We start from the raw sequence: 16,015 nt of genomic DNA, 5'->3' as shown, positions 1-16,015 counted from the left end.
AGGGTCTCACTGTAGCCCAGGTTGGCCTTGAACTCACAGTGATCATCCTGCCTCTTCCTCCATAGTAACAGGATTAAAGATATGTGCCACAGCACCTGGGGAACAACTAAATTTTATAAATTCATCTTAGTCAAACAGAAGCAGTCAGTGGAAATGTCTAATATCTAAGGCAATTTGGATATGGAGACAGGACCAGTAAATGTGAAAATGAAACATCTTGAACAAATCTTGGGTAAACTATAAGAAGATGTAATTACTCAATCCTTCCTTCTTACCATCTATGCACACTAAACGTAGTTGGATAGAGGTGGGAGTTGGGGGCTAGAAGTAACCTCAGCAAATACTTTTCCCCAGTGCTAAATCAAGTTAGTATAGAATAGTATAGAATTATGTACTAATATATTTACAAGATCATTAGTAGAAATACAAATCTAGTTTGGATCACTAGTTCCTACAATTGCTGACTATGGGTGGTCTATCAGACACCCCTAACTTAAAGTACAGATTCCAGGGCTGGAGAGATGGCTTAGCAGTTAAGGCACTTGCCTACAAAGCCTAAGGACCCAGGTTCCATTCCCCAGTACCCATGTAAACCAGACTCACAAGGTGGCACATATGTCTGAAGTTCATTTGCAGTGGTTTCAGGCCCTGGCGTGCCCATTCTCTCTATCTGCCTCGCTCTCTCTTAAATAGGTAAAACACACACACACACACACACACACATACACACACACACATATACATATATATATATAAATTTAAAGATTTTAAGGTACAGATTCCAGAAAGCAGACACATAGGAACCAAACAGTGCCGATGAGTTGAAAGGCTAGTCAGCTATAAGATCTACTAATCTACTCAAATACAATATCTGTATGCAGAATCATGTATCCAATCAGAGCAACAACTAACTTTTAGGCTGAGCCTGGTAGTACACTGGCCAGGCATGGTGGCAGATGTACTTTATCCCAACACTCTAGAGGCATAGGTAGGATTGCTGTGAGTACAAGGCCAGCCTGACACTACAGAGTGAATTCTAGGTCAGCCTGGGCTAGAGTGAGACCCTACCTCATAAACAAAAACAAACAAAAAAACCTGAGTTGCCGGGAGTGGTGGCACACACCTTTAATCCCAGCATTCAGGAGGCAGAGGTAGGAGGATCAAGGCCATCCTGAGACTACATAGTGAATTCCAGGTCAGCTGGACTAGAGTGAGACCCTACCTCAAAAAAAAACAAAAACAAAAAACAAAAACAAACCCTGAGTTTTAGTCAGGAGTTGGCAATGTATCTATTCCCTATTTTCAAAATAGTACAGATTTATATAATAATAGATCATCTACTTAAAAATGTATAACTTTTAAGTTATACATGAGCCAAGCATGGTGGTGCACACCTTTAATCCCATCACTCAGGAGGAAGATGTAGGAGGATCATCATGAGTTTGAGGCCACCCTGAAACTACATAGTGAATTCCAGGTCAGTCCAAACTAGAATGAGACCCTACCTCAAAAAACAAACAAATGGGGGAAAAAAAAAGTGTATAACTGATATAATTATATTTTAGGTTGGTAGTAAACAAAAAACTAAATTTAATAAATTGTAAAAAGGTTTGGTCAATAAAATGGAACATTATAAATGATAGATCAATTTCTTTTGAAGAGAATTACATAGTACTTTCTAAGTAACATATCATGGGGCTTTATAAGCTGCCATATCTAATATCAATTACTTTATTTATTTATTTGGCTTTTCAAGGTAGGGTCTCACTCTATCTCAGGCTGAGTGAAAAAGCAAGGACACTCGAATAATGACCCCTGATTGAACAATCTCCTTTTGAAAGGCATATAAGAAACATTAGAAAATCATTTGTAATTCTCAAAGAACTTACAAAATATTGTTAAATACAAGAAAATTAAGATTCCAAAATAGCAATTAATTTACATAAGGCTTAACAGTGACTGCTGATGATGTTAAGTCTGGAACTCGGACTCGTTTTACTTAAAAATCTGAATTTTGACAGGGCATGGTAATGCATACCTTTAATCCCAGCACTCGAGGCAGAGGTAGGAGAATTATAATGAGTTTGAGGCCAGCCTGAGACTACATAGTGAATTCCAGGTCAGCCTGGGCTAGAGCAAGACCCTACCTGAAAAAAAAAAAAAAAGAAAAAGAGAAAGAATTTTGGGGAGCTGGAGAGATAGCTTAGCAGTTAAGGTGCTTGCTGCTGAAGCCTAAGTAAGAACCCATGTTCAATTTCCCAATGTTCTTGAAAGCCAGACGCAGAAGGTGGCACATGCAACTGGAGCTTGCAGTGGATGGAAGCCCTGGTGCACCTATTCTCACTCTCATTGACTCTTTCTCTCAAATAAACAAATAAATAAATAAATGAGTAAATAACAAAAGTCTGAATTTTGGGAGTGGAGAGAAGGCTTAGCAGTTAACACGCTTGCCTGTGAAGCCTAAGGACTCAGGTTTGATTCCCTAGTACCCATATAAGACAGATGTACAAGAGACAGTACATGCATCTGGAGTTCGTTTGCAGCAGCTGGAAGCCCTGATGTGCCCATTCTCTATCTTCCTCTTCTTTCTCTCTCTCTCTCAAATAAAAATTTGACTAAAACATGGGGAAAAAAATAGGGCTAGAGAGATGACTTAGCAGTTAAGGTGTTGCCTGCAAGGCCTAAGGACCCATATTCAATTTCCCAGTACCCTAGTAAGCCAGATGCACAAGGTGGCACATTCACCTGGAGTTCATTTGCAGAGGCCCTGGTGTGCCCATTCTCTCTTATCTACTTCTCTATCTCATAAATAAATAAATATATATATATATATATATATATATATATATATATATATATAAAAGAATTTAGCTGAGTATGGTGACACGTGCCTTTAATCCAAGCATTTGGGAGGCAAAGGTAGGAGGATTGCCATGAGTTCAAGGCCACCTTGAGACTACACTGCAAAAGAACTCCAGACACATGTACCACTTTATGTACCTGGCTTTACACATGGGTATGGAGGAATGTACCCCAGGAGGGCAGCCTTTTTTGGAAGCAAGCACCTTTAACAGCTGAGCCATCTCTTCACTCTTGATCTCCTTAAACTAACAAATTGAAACTACTTATTATTCCCTTTTCCTAATATATATCTCAAGTCTATTCATTTTCTTCAGTTTTATTACTATTATAAACTATTATCGCCATTCATGAAATATAGTTCTCAAGTGGACCTCCCCTTTTGTAATTTTTTGTTTGTTTGTTTGTTTGTTTTTCGAGGTAGGGTCTCACTCTAGCACAGGCTGACCTGGAATTCACTATGTAGTCTCAGGGTGGCCTCGAACTCACAGTGATCCTCCTACCTCTGCCTCCCGAGTGCTGGGATTAAAGTGTGCAGCACCACGCCCGGCTCCCTTCTATAATTTTTATTTATTTACTTTATTTATTTGGGAGACAGCGAGAAAGAGTCTGATAGAGAGAGAGAGAGAGACAGAGAGAGAGAATGGGCATACCAAAGACTCTAGCCATTGCAAAGGAAGTCCAGACACATGAGCCACCTTGTACATTTGGTTTTTGTGGGTTCTGGGGAATTAGATGTGGGTCCTCAGGCTTCTCAGACAAGTGCCTTAACTGCTAAGCCATCTCTCCAGGCCCCTGTATTTTCTTTAAAATCAGTTGTTTTCCAACCTGTAATTAGCAATTACTCCTACCTGTCTACTTGAAGAGAACACTCCTACTAAAAGTCTTTAGAGCCCTTCCTTCCACTTGGCTTCGAAAGCTGTTTGCAGCCTTCCAGCATGGACTGAAGACCAGCAGCTCAGGGCCTTCAGTGCTGGATTGGGAGTACTGAGGCATCCAGCCTTGTGGACTGAGCTACCAGACTCCTTGACTCTTGGGCCTGCAACTGCTATTGGACTGCCATAAACTAATCCAATAAATTTCTTCTTAATACAAAAAAAAGAAAAAGGCTTCATAAAGCTGTCTAGCATCTGGCATCAGGCTAGTCAACAGAAACAGAATAAGTAAAATGCAACTCTCTGGTTTTATGTGTCTGGTACTACTTTAAGTGTTTTGCATATATTAAGTCATACAAGCCGCTGGAGTCCAAAGTCTACCTCCCCCTCCCAGAGGCAGTGTCTTTCCCTAACCCAGGCTGACATAAACTCACTCTGTATCCCCTGGCTGGCATTAAGCTAAGGGCAATCCTCCAACCTCAGCCTCTAGAGTGCTGGGACTAGAAAAGCATGTGCCACCACACCCAGAGAGATTCATGTTATCTCAATTTTACCAACAAAAATTGTTATTGTTATATTCATATTTTAATACAAAATGGAACTCTTGCCTTTGAGAGATAGCTTTACCTATATAAATGTCAAATGCAACCTTGTTAAAATATTAAGTGGCAGAAACTTATTTTTAATAATGTTTAATAATGTTGATTCCAACATCTACCTAATACAAGTTGAGAATGACAAGAAAATGCCCAAGAAAGAATGGGAACATCCACCTAGTAGATTCCAATTCACAAAGTTATAGAATTTAAGATAATGAATATTCATGTCACAGAAAGAACAATGTAAGAGAATACTGTCCAAAAAAAAGAGAGAATACTGTCAGAAGAAAATCATGAATTTTACATATACTAACTTGATTTACATTGAAAGGGATTATGAAAAAAAAAACCTCAAAAAAAATAAAAAGGTGTGATGGTGGAAAGAATGTAAGAGCCAAAGGAAGGGTAGGATGCCTTACAATGTGCTCCCCCCAGACACAAAGTGGCCTGGATATCCATGACCTCACAGTGCCCGACACTGCCTACACAAGACCATCATAAGAGGAGGAAAAGAGTCAGGTGTGGTGGCACATGCCTTTAATCCCAGCACTCGGGAGGCAGAGGTAGGAGGATTGCTGTGAGTTCGAGGCCACCCTGAGACTCCATAGTGAATTCCAGGTCAGCCTGGGCTAGCATCAGACCCTACTTGAAAAAACCAAAAAAAAAAAAAAAAAAAGAGGAGGAAAAGATCATGACATCAAAATTAAAGAGAGACTGATTGATATGGGGAGGGGATATGAGGGAGAATGGAGTTTCAAAGGGGAAAGTGGGGTGTGGGAAGGTATTACCATGGGATATTTTTTATAATCATGGAAGTTGTCAGTAAAAATTTGAAAAAAGGGGCTGGAGAGATGGCTTAGCAGTTAAGTGCTTGCCTGTGAAGCCTAAGGACCCCAGTTTGAGGCTCAATTCCCCAGGACCCACACTAGCCAGATGCACAAGGGGGCGCACGTGTCTGGAGTTCGTTTGCAGTGGCTGGAGGCCCTGGCGCGCCCATTCTCTCTCTCTCCCTCTCTCTTTGCCTCTTTCTCTCTCTGTCTGTTGCTCTCAAATAAAAAAAATTTTTAAAAAAAGAAAAATTTGAAAAAAAAAAAAAAGGTGTCAAACCCTGGCATGGTAGCTCATACCTTTAATACCAGTATTCAGGAGGCCAAGGTAGGAGGATCTCTGTAAATTCAGTGCCAACCTGAGACTATAATAGGAAGCCTGGCTTGTTCTTTTGATCTCTCTAAATTCAGCCAGGTCTTCCACAGCTTGATTTCCTCTTTCTTTACTACCTTTGTGCATATTTTCTCTTCCCCTTTTTTTTTTTTTTTTTTTTTTTTTTTTTTTTTTTTTTTTTTTTTGGTTTTTCGAGGTAGGGTCTCACTCTGGCTCAGGCTGACCTGGAATTCACTATGGAGTCTCAGGGTGGCCTTGAACTCTTGGAGATCCTCCTACCTCTGCCTCCCAAGTGCTGGGATTAAAGGCGTGCGCCACCATGCCCGGCTTCTCTTCCCATTTTTATTGAAACAGTTAAGTCTGCATCCAGTACCCATGAGAGATGTTGTTGCACCAAGTACATGATTGATTTGCTAGTATAATCAAAGATATTGAAATGTGACTAACTTTAAGCCAGCCAGTTGTTCAGTTGTTTTGAAGATCTACTTATAGCAATGGTTTAGCGGTTAAGGCACTTGCCTGCAAAGCCAAAGGACCCAGCTTCAAATTCCCCAGGACCCACATAAGCCGGATGGTCTTACGTAGGTAGTGTCGGGCTCTGTGAGGTCATGGATATCCAGGCCACTTTGTGTCTGGGGGAAGCATGTTATAACTACCCTTCCTTTGGCTCTTACATTCTTTCCACCATCACACTTTTTCTTTCTTTTTTTTTTTTTTTTTTTGAGGCAGTCTCAACTCTAGCCCAGGCTGGCCTTGGAACTCATGACAATTGTCCTACCTAATACTCCCAAATGCTGGGATCATAAGAGTTAATTTGTGAGCCATCATATTTGCCTTTCTTGCTCCAGTTCTGAACAAGGAACTTAGCTTTTCTTTTTTTCTTTTTTTTTTTTTTTGAGGTAGGGTCTCACTTTAGCTCAGGCTGACCTGGAATTCATTATGTAGTCTCAGGGTGGCCTCAAAATCACAGTGATCCTCCTACCTCTGAGTGCTGGGATTGAAGGTGCTCACCACCATGCCTTGCCAAGGAACTTATCCCCCCCCCCTTTTTGTTTTTTTCGAGGTAGGGTCTCCCTCTAGCCCAGGGTGACCTGGAAATTCACGCTGTAGTGTCAAGTAGGCCTTGAAGTCATCCTCCTACCTCTGCCTCCCTAGTGCTGGGATTCAATATTAAATAACTCCTGGCCTCTTTTTGTGCACTGCTTTATCCACAAAGTCTGATATAGTCTCCAGTACAGTGTAAGTGCTCAATACAGATTTAGATAATTTGTAAGGGAAAGTCTCTAAAAAATTGATGGACAAGTTTAAGGGAGGGACACCAAGCTTGGGGCAGAAAGTTTTTTTTTTTTTGTTTGTTTTTTGGCTTTTCGAGGTAGGGTCTCACTCCCCTGGGATTCACTATGGAGTCTCAGGGTGGCCTTGAACTCATGGTGATCCTCGTACCTCTGCCTCCCAAGTGCTGGGATTAAAGGCATGTGCCACCATGCCCAGCCAGAAAGTATTTTTATCATAACTGATGTATCTCCTTTACCCTTAACCTGGAATTCCCAGAAGAAAGCAGGGCCTAAGCTTTTCAATGATGCCTTTAATTATCAGTGTATTGTCACCCTATCGCCACTTAATTGATGGATAAGGTACTCAAAAGATTTTATCTGAAATACTCATGATCACCAATACTGAGCCTATTTGTGGTTTCCTTCCTTCAAAGTGGACATTAAAAGTGTGTTTGTATAAAAAGGAAACATTAGCTCTATCAACTGAGGACGCGAACCCATCATACTTCATGCACAGTGGCTGCATGTAGGACGACGCCTCTACATATATAAGTAGACTCTAACAGTAACTGAAGCCAGAAACGAGAAAAGTGAGTATTCAGGATGTAAGTCACAGAGCTCTCGACCATCCCCCTATCTCCCATGCTAGGTCTGGGACTCTACCTCCTGTTATGGTCACTGAGGGCACCTCGGAGCTGAGAAAAGGGTATACCACCTCCTCCCAGCCCCTCCCACAGCACATCCCACGAAGCCCTTCTCTCACAGGACAGTTCATCTCCTCTTCTTGTAAAACCTCTCTCTGGCCCTCCCGCTGCTTTTGGCTTTCCTGCTCCCCGGTGCAGGCACTGCCCCGCCCCAACGAAGTCCTTTCTCTCCTCTTTGGCTCTCAGATCCTCTAGCTCTTTCCCTGACGCGCTCCCACTCTTAACAGGACCGTTCGTCCTAGCTCCTCTATCTTCACCCTAATGCTCACCCACAGGAAGGCTAGGAAAATGGCACTAGGGTCTCGGGAATACACCTATCTCATTTCACCATGTCCTTTTTTGAGACTCAATAAGGTCACCCAGTAGACCCGGCTGGTCTAGAACTCACTCTGTAGCAGCCCAGTGTAGCCTCGAACTCGCGGTTCTGTCTCAGCCCACCAATCCTGGTATTACAGGAGTGAGCAAGCAAGCTTTGGTCTCACCCATTCATTCTTAAAGTGGAATGCAATTTCGTCCAACTTCCTATGGCTTGTCCTAAATGCCACTCCCAGACGAGGAACCAGAAGTGCTCGAGGTCGAACAACCAACTCCCGCCACAGGTTTTGGATGTGAACGCCCCTAAGCGGAAGTGACATTCCAAGGGACGACCTGAAAGGGGAGTTCAAATACCAGCAACATAAAACCCTATGGAGTTGAGATAAACTCCTGAACATTCTTCTATCCTTGACCCGCTGTTAGTGTAGCGAAAAGGCTTCAACATAGCCCTGCCACCACTCATTCTCAACTCCACATCATTCAAAACTTTCCCCTCCTCTAGCCAAGGAGGGGACAAGGGACCCTTCCAGAAACTACAATTCCCATGAGACCTCACAGGAAGCAAATGGCGAGGTCAGGGAAGACTGCGCGCAAAGTACCTTGGGACCTGTAGTCCCATCTAGCCGGAAAGGGCAGTCGCCCCGCCCTGTTCCACTGGGGTTGGGGAAACCAGGTGTTCGGCTTAGCGCTCTTCACCGCTAGGGGGAGGGGTCAAATCTTTAGGCAGCCTTCCTTGCGCTTCCCCACGTGGCTAAGATCGGCCTTTTATGCCTATAAGTAGCTGTTTTTGTATGTATATTCGCTGAAGAAATGTAGTTATGTTTCCATATTTCCAGTCAGTAAAAACTCCCGGAACTCATCTACCTCAGGCTTCAACTCGTGGGAAAAGGTGGCTCTTTCACAAGTGGGCAAAATGGCTGTCTTCCTAGTTTCATCATTGGTTGTCTCTAGCGTCCTTCAAGGGCGATTTCTTAGCGCGGATTGGTCGTTCTTCCCTCGCGCGGAGAAACACTTGGGCCAGCTCTCCTGCGGCCCCGGAGACGGCCGTGGGGTGGAGAGAAAACGGTTCACTGAAGGCTGACTGGTCCATGCTGACGTCACTCCACGGCTGTCTAACCAATGAGCAAGCCGACGGCCGTCCGGGAGAACGGGGAGGCGGGGCTGGTGCGTGGTGGGAAGGGGCGGGATCCTGCCGCCGCGGCTGCCGCTGGAGCCGGTGTCCGGGCTGGTGATGGGGTTAATTCCCTTTCGTGAGACTCTTGTGTGCACCCACCCGGCCCCGCCGTCGCCCCGCCGCGCCGCGCTCCGACCGCCTCCTCCTGCTTCTCCTCAGTAACGCGGGTAAGAGAAGCCTCCCTTTCCCCTCAGCCTCGCCGGGAATAACGCGCTCCTCCCCTCCCCCGCCCGCCGGCCGACCGGTAGCGCTAACGGAGCCGGCGAGGCAGGCGGAGCGGAGATGTTCTGTAAGCGGAGCCGTCCTTGCCCGCCCGGCCGGGGCGGCCGGGATTCGGCGCGCCCCGCCGTCTGTCAGCCCGCCCCGGGGCTCGGTGCGGGGGGACCGCGGCGGCCGCTGCCGGCTCCGACCACCTCCTCGTCGGGGCCCGGGTGCAGAGCCCACCCCCGAGGCCTAGGCGCGGAGCCGGCGGGCAGCGGCGCCGAGAGACGCCCTGCCTGCCTGCCTGCCTGCCTGCCATGGCCGCTGCGGCTGCTGTGTGCAAGCCCCTGGGACCCGGCGGGGCAAGCACCGCTGCCGCAGCGGCCTGCGGAGACACGCTGGCTCCCGCGCCGCGCCCGCGGCTTCGTCCTCGCAGCCCGCGGCCTCCCTCACACGACACCCGGGGAACTAAGAAAGTTGAATGACTGTCAGTGCCAAGGTCCCCGGGGATCCGACTTACTGTCGTCGTGATGCCTGTCCTCTATCCCTGAGCGTTGGAAATAGATTTGTTTTAATTGTTTCTTTTTTGTACGTGGCTGTTAGGTGCAAAGGAGTGCCAGTCACTGTTGGCGTTTATATATCTATGTTATATGTATATGTGTGTATATATAAATATGTGTATAATTAAATTGTTCTGGCTGTCATGCCCCATGTATAAATGTCTTGGGATAGGAAGTTACAAAGTAAAAAGTGAGACGGTGTTTCCAAAGTAGGGGTTAGTGAGTTATTTCTTCCGGCCCTCTGAACAAAGTTATTTCATCCGAAAAATGGGGATGATAATGATTAATTTATGGAGTTGAGAGGATTAGAGACAAAATATGTAACACTCTTAGCACCGTACTTCACACATTTTGTGTGATTGTTATTTTTCTATGTTTCTCATTGTTGCAGCCTCAAAACATGTTCTGTAATCAAGTACTATAGGAGTATTAATTTATATGGTGACTTCAAATAATTGCATCTTGTAGCTAGCTTTTTTAAGCGGGTCGGTGAGACATCAGTCATTAGGTTCAGAAAAGTATTTTATCTTTTAGTATAAAGTTTTTGCTTGTTTAAAGTATACGTGTTTGTGGAATATATTTTATATGGATTTTCTGGAATAAAAGTTTACAACATATTGTAGCGATAAACTATTGCAATATGTTTAACCTTTTATTTAGCTAATGTGTTTCAAGATCTAGTTTACATAATTGCTCTCTATTTTCATTGTGTTACCCAGGTAGGCAAGTGATAGTTTTAAGTAATATGCTTGCATTTATATGACCATACCAGGCTAAGGCTTTGTTGCTCTTAAGGTTTTTTTGGTTTTGGTTTGGTTTGGTTTGGTTTGGTTTTTTGAGGTAGGGTTTCGCTTTAGTCCAGGCTGACCTGGAATTCACTATGGAGTCTCAGGGTGGCCTCGAACTCACGGCGATCCTCCTACCTCTGCCTCCCAAGTGCTGGGGTTAAAGGTGTTCGCCACCACGCCTGGCGGTTTTATTGTTTTTGTTTTTTTTCCCTCCGTAAGGGTTATTGAACCTCAGGCCTCCCACTTCAGGCAAATGTGCTACCACTAAGCTTAATCTACTGTTCATGGTGTTATGTTTTTTGTTTTGTTTTTTGGTACAGTGTTGGGAGAGGTTGATAAAGGATTTCACTCCTACCCTGGCTGGCCTGGAACTCATTGTAGTTCAGGCTGGCCTGGAACTCACAGTGATCCTCTTAGACCTCAGCCTCCATAATCCTGGGATTAAAGGCATGGGCCACCGCACCTGGCCACTCTTCAGTTTTTTAAATTAAAAAAAATTTTTTTTAAGTTTTTGTTTATTTGAGAGAGAATGGGAATGCCAGGTCCTCTGCAAATGAACTCCAGATGCATGTGCCAACCTTGTACATCTGACTTACATGGGTCCTGGGAATTGAACGTAGGTCCTTTGGCTTTGTAGACAAGTACTTTAATCACTAAGCCATCTTTCCAGTCCCACTCTTCAGTTTTAATGCTCAATATTTATCAGATTTTGAATGTTTCTATGCTGTGACATACCATGCTAAAGGCACTGTTCCTTTCACTTCCCAACTATTTTTAAAAATATACTGGGTTTTCACATGTAAAGTTGTCCTTGGAGTCTGTATAGCTAAACAAATTTAAGGTTGGTACGAAAACAATTTTTTTTCTACGTAGGGTTTCACTGTAGTCCGAGGCTACTAGACTATCCTCAAACCTACAGCGATTCTCCTACCTCTGCCTCCCCAGTGCTGAATTAAAGGCGTGTGCCATTGTGCCTGGCGTTCTGCATAAATATTTAAAGCTTACCTTGATTTTACAAAATTTTCTACTGCTAGCAGCATGTAGGACCTCTTTAGGCAAGAGCCCAAAAACTTGAGGAGAGCTGACAATTTTTTTTAATTTTTATTAACATTTTCCATGATTACAAAATATATCCCATGGTAATTCCCTCCCTCCCCACACTTTCCCATTTGAAATTCCATTCTCCATCATATTACCTCCCCATTACAATCATTGTAATTACATATATACAATACCAGCCTATTAAGTATCCTCCTCCCTTCCTTTCTCTTCTCTTTCTGTCTCCTTTTCGACTTACTGGCCTCTGCTACTAAGTGTTTTCATTCTCACACAGAGAGAGCTGACAATTTTATTATGAAATGTTTCTGACAGTAAAAACCAACCAAGGTTGAAAGTATCTGTACTTAGGTTATTGTGTTCTCCTTAAGTTATTGCATCCACTACAATTGGCCAAAGAGACCCTTACATGCTGCTAGCAGTAGAATATTTGGTAAAATCATGGTAAGCTTTAAATAGTATGCAGAATTCGGGGGGGGGGGGGTCACACCTTTAATTCCAGCACTAGGGAGGCAATTTGAAGGAGTCTGTAAGTTCCAGGTCAGCCTGGGCTAGAGCAAGAACCTATTTGGAAAAAAATATATATTATGCCCATAGGATGCATTACCATATCTTGCCAAGAAATGAGACATTTTCTTTCAAATTGACATTTTAAAATAGCCAATGATACTCATTTGAGTGTATGCTGAACTTTATTTCTCAGATGTAAGGACGTAGTAAAAGTCAGTGTCACCCCACCCCCATTGGTAAAAATGTTACAAAAATATATGCTTAAGGCTTAATGGATTTGTGATATTTGTTGAAGTAGAAATTTTCTCTGTTGATTCAGAGGAGGGAGGATTCGGGAGGAAGAAAAGGGAAGGTGATGAGAGGTGATTATGATCATGGTATATTGTGTAATAAAAGAAAAAGAAAATTTCTCTATTGATACTTTCCATCACCTGTTTAAAAAATGTCTTGCAGTGATGTGTCACAGAGGTGTGGTTACAAATGGCTATGAAATTTTCAAATAGCTTTAGCAGCAAACCACAAAACTTGCCTATGAGGATAATTTGCTTACAGCTTTAGCTAACTAAACTCGGCAGCTATAAAGAAAAGTAAATATGATGGAGAATGGAGTTTCAAAGGGGAAAGTGGGGGGAGGGAAGGAATTACCATGGGATGTTTTTTATAATCATGGAAAATATTAATAAAAATTGAAAAATTAAAAAAAAGAAAAGTAAATGTCAGTTTTTCTCAGTATAGTACTAAATTTTTTAAAATAGTGTATCATCTTCCACTTAATTCCTGGAGCTTCCCATAATATTTACTAATAATATGGACATGTGCAAAGCATCAAATGACATAAACAAAATTTCTACCAAATTTACTTTGCTTTCCAAATAAAGAAGCATTATGTAATTATACAGATTTGCTTACATTTGATAAGAAATTAGCCTGCATATGAATGTGTATCTTTTCCAAATTTAATTCAATTACTCACTGGCTGAGGGTTGAAGGAAGATACTAAATTATCCCAGACCTACCTTAATTTCCCAGCAATTTGATTTGTTTCCATTTTTTATCCTTTAGTACTTTTCTGCTTGCCTATTCTTAGTCTATACACACTAACATAAATTTTTTCCTTAATTTTTCTTTTTTTTTATTTTTGGTTTTTTGAGGAAGGGTCTCACTCTAGCCCAGGCTGATCTGGAATTCACTATGTAGCCTCAATTTCCTTAATTTCCCCAACTGCTAGTTCTTTTGAAGACTTGCTATGAATCCTACACTATCTATATACAACACAAAGGCCTTACCATGCAATATCTCATCTACTGAGACAAAGTAATGTCTGGTAGACATTATAACAGTGGGTAGAAAAAGATTGAGATGAGGCCTGTAGAGATGGCTTAGTGGTTAAGGTGCTTGCTTGAAAGCCAAAAGACCCAGGTTCAGTTCTCTAGGACCCAAGTCAGCCAGATACACACAGTGACACATGTGTCTGGAGTTCATTTGCAGTGGCAAAGCCCCTATTGCACATACATTCTCTCTGTGCCTTCCTCTCCCTCTCTCTCAAATTAAAAAAAAAAAAAAAATGAGGGCTGGAGAGATGGCTTAGCCATTAAGGCGTTTGTCTGCAAAGCCAAAGGACCCAGGTTCAACTCCCCAGGACCCACATAAGCCAGATGTACAAGGGGCACGTGTGTCTGGAGTTCATTTGCAGTGGCTGGAGGCCCTGAGTGCCATTATTATTATAATTATTTTACTCTTTCAGACATTTTAATTTTAGCTAGATTGGAAAAGTTATTTAGTGGTAATTCAAATTACCTTGATGATTTTAAGTCTTAAAAAAAGAAGAATAACATATTTGAAAAATTTAATTTCAATCTAACCATGAGAAAACGCATCAGACAAAGCGCCACTGAGGAACATACGATAAAATGCATAGCCAGCATGACACTCCCTGAAAAATTTCAAGGTCACCAAAAGCAAATTATATCTGAGAGAGTAACCATTAAAAGCACTGAAGACCATATGACTAACATAATGTTATTTCATGAAACAGAAAAGGACCTTAGGAGCTGGGCATAGTGGTGCAGTCCCTTAATCCCAGCACTCAGGAGGCAGAGGTAGGAGGATCACTATGACTTTGAGGCCACCATGAGACTACATAGTGAATTCCAGGCCAGCCTATGAGTGCCATTCTTTATCAGCCTCTTTCTCTCTCAATTAAACAAGTAAATAAAAATAATTTTTAAAAAATGAAGTGAATGATTTAATAGAGTATAAGGGCCAAAGTAGTCAGGGAAGAAACTCTTGACTGAGCAAGCTGTTGAATGGTGTGAGAGCCCAGGGATGTGTGTGACCATAGAAGGAATTGAGGCCTTGAGAAGAGTGTGCACTTGGAAGGAGATGGGAGTACTTATTTACTGAGGATTAGAAGAGCTTCAGTTCTTTACTTCCATTTATCAAGGATTTCCTGTCTCTTTGTGCTCAACCAATGTCCTAGCTTTTCTTTAAAAATTTATTTATTTGAGAGTCAGGGAGAGAGAGAGAGAGAGAGAAAGAAAGACAATGGGCACATCAAGGCCTTCAGCCAGTGTAAATGAACTCCAGACACATGCATTACCTTATGCGTCTGGCTTCTGTGGGTCCTGGGGGATCAAACCTGGGTCCTTTGGCTTTGTGGGCAAGTAAGTGCCTTAACTGCTAAGCCATTCCTCCAGTCCCTAGCTTTTCTTAAAATTGCATTTAGATAAGGAAGCCTTCAGTTGAGATGTAAAAAGTCATGTGCCTTTCAGATGAGTGCAATGGCAATCAATGCCTGGGCAGCTTCTAAATCTGCATTTGCTTTCCTTCCTTCTTGCAGAAGGAATGTAAACAAGGGAAGGGGGAGATACCTAGCTTGAGAACTCTGACAGGGCACAGTTCAGGCAGATAATCACTTAGCCTTTGTGTGAACTATTCTAGTGTCAGGAACACATTCCTAAGGAACCCTTTGTCCCTGCCATGCATGCCCAACCCTCCTTTCCTTTTTTTTTTTTCCCCCCAAGTTTTATTTATTTGAGAGAAAGTGGCACAGAGAGTAAGAGAAAGGGAATAGGCACGCCAGGGCCTCCAGCCACTGTAAATTAACTCCAGACCTGCATCTGGCTTATGTGGGTCCTGGGGAATCAAACCTGGGTCCTTTGGTTTTGCAGGTAAACCTTAACCACTAAGCATTCGCTCAGGCCCTGCAACCCTCATTTATTTAATGTAGAAAGGGAAGTAATGAGGCAGAGGGCAAGAACTCCAGCCACTCCAGACTAAAATGAGATGTTAAGTTGAATCATTGTCTCCTTACTTGCCCTACACAGCCCCTGTATTAGCTATTTGCTCATTACTGTGATAAAATACCTGCCAAGTAATAGCCTAAGGAAGCAAGAGTTATTTTAGCTTACAATTCCATGGTTACATTCCACCATGCAGGGAAGGCATGGCAGCTAGCCACATGTGTCCACAGTCAGGAAGCAGAGGGTAAACAGGTGTAGAACTTGGCTACAAAACCTCATGATACACCTCCAGTGACCCACTTCCTCCATCAAAGCTCCACTTCTATAACCCAGGCCCAGAAAGCCAAGCGCCACATGTTCTCTCTCATATGTGGATACTAGCTACAGATGACTGGGCTTCTGCGTGAGAATGAAAATACTTAGTAGCAGAGACCAGTAAGTTAAAAAGGAGACATAAAGGGAAGAGAAAGGAAGGGAGGAGGGTACTTAATAGGTTGATATTGTTTATATGTAAGTACAATGATTGTGATGGGGAGGTGATATGATGGGGAATGGAATTTCAAAGGGGAAAGTGTGGGGGGTGGGGAGCGAGGGAATTACCATGGGATTTTTTTTATAATCATGGAAAATGCTAATAAAAATTTTAAAAATTAAAAAAAATAAAATAAAAACGCTCCACCTCCAAAAGGTTACACAA

The 16,015-nt window shown here is 42.7% G+C and overlaps 2 protein-coding genes across 4 annotated transcripts in view; one reads left to right on the top strand and one right to left on the bottom strand.

Annotated features, from left to right (window-relative positions):
- Positions 1 to 8,037, bottom strand: part of Zranb3 (zinc finger RANBP2-type containing 3) — a 221,985-nt gene extending 213,948 nt beyond the window's left edge. For both annotated transcript variants that reach the window (XM_045148632.1, XM_045148631.1), the window contains exon 1: positions 7,861 to 8,037. The gene's annotated coding sequence lies outside the window, so the exon portion shown is untranslated. The remainder of the gene's footprint in view (positions 1 to 7,860) is intronic.
- A 926-nt stretch (positions 8,038 to 8,963) lies between these two features.
- The window catches only part of R3hdm1 (R3H domain containing 1), a 135,479-nt gene continuing 128,427 nt past the window's right edge, over positions 8,964 to 16,015 (top strand). Inside the window, exon 1 of one of the 2 annotated variants that reach the window (XM_012951075.2) lies at positions 8,964 to 9,128. The gene's annotated coding sequence lies outside the window, so the exon portion shown is untranslated. The remainder of the gene's footprint in view (positions 9,129 to 16,015) is intronic. The other variant, XM_045149297.1, reaches the window with a different exon arrangement.

Source organism: Jaculus jaculus, chromosome 5, assembly GCF_020740685.1.
Source record: "Jaculus jaculus isolate mJacJac1 chromosome 5, mJacJac1.mat.Y.cur, whole genome shotgun sequence".
NCBI classification, from domain to species: domain Eukaryota; kingdom Metazoa; phylum Chordata; class Mammalia; order Rodentia; family Dipodidae; genus Jaculus; species Jaculus jaculus.
Note: the sequence above shows the minus strand (reverse complement) of the source record. Positions and strands in the feature narration are given on the sequence as shown.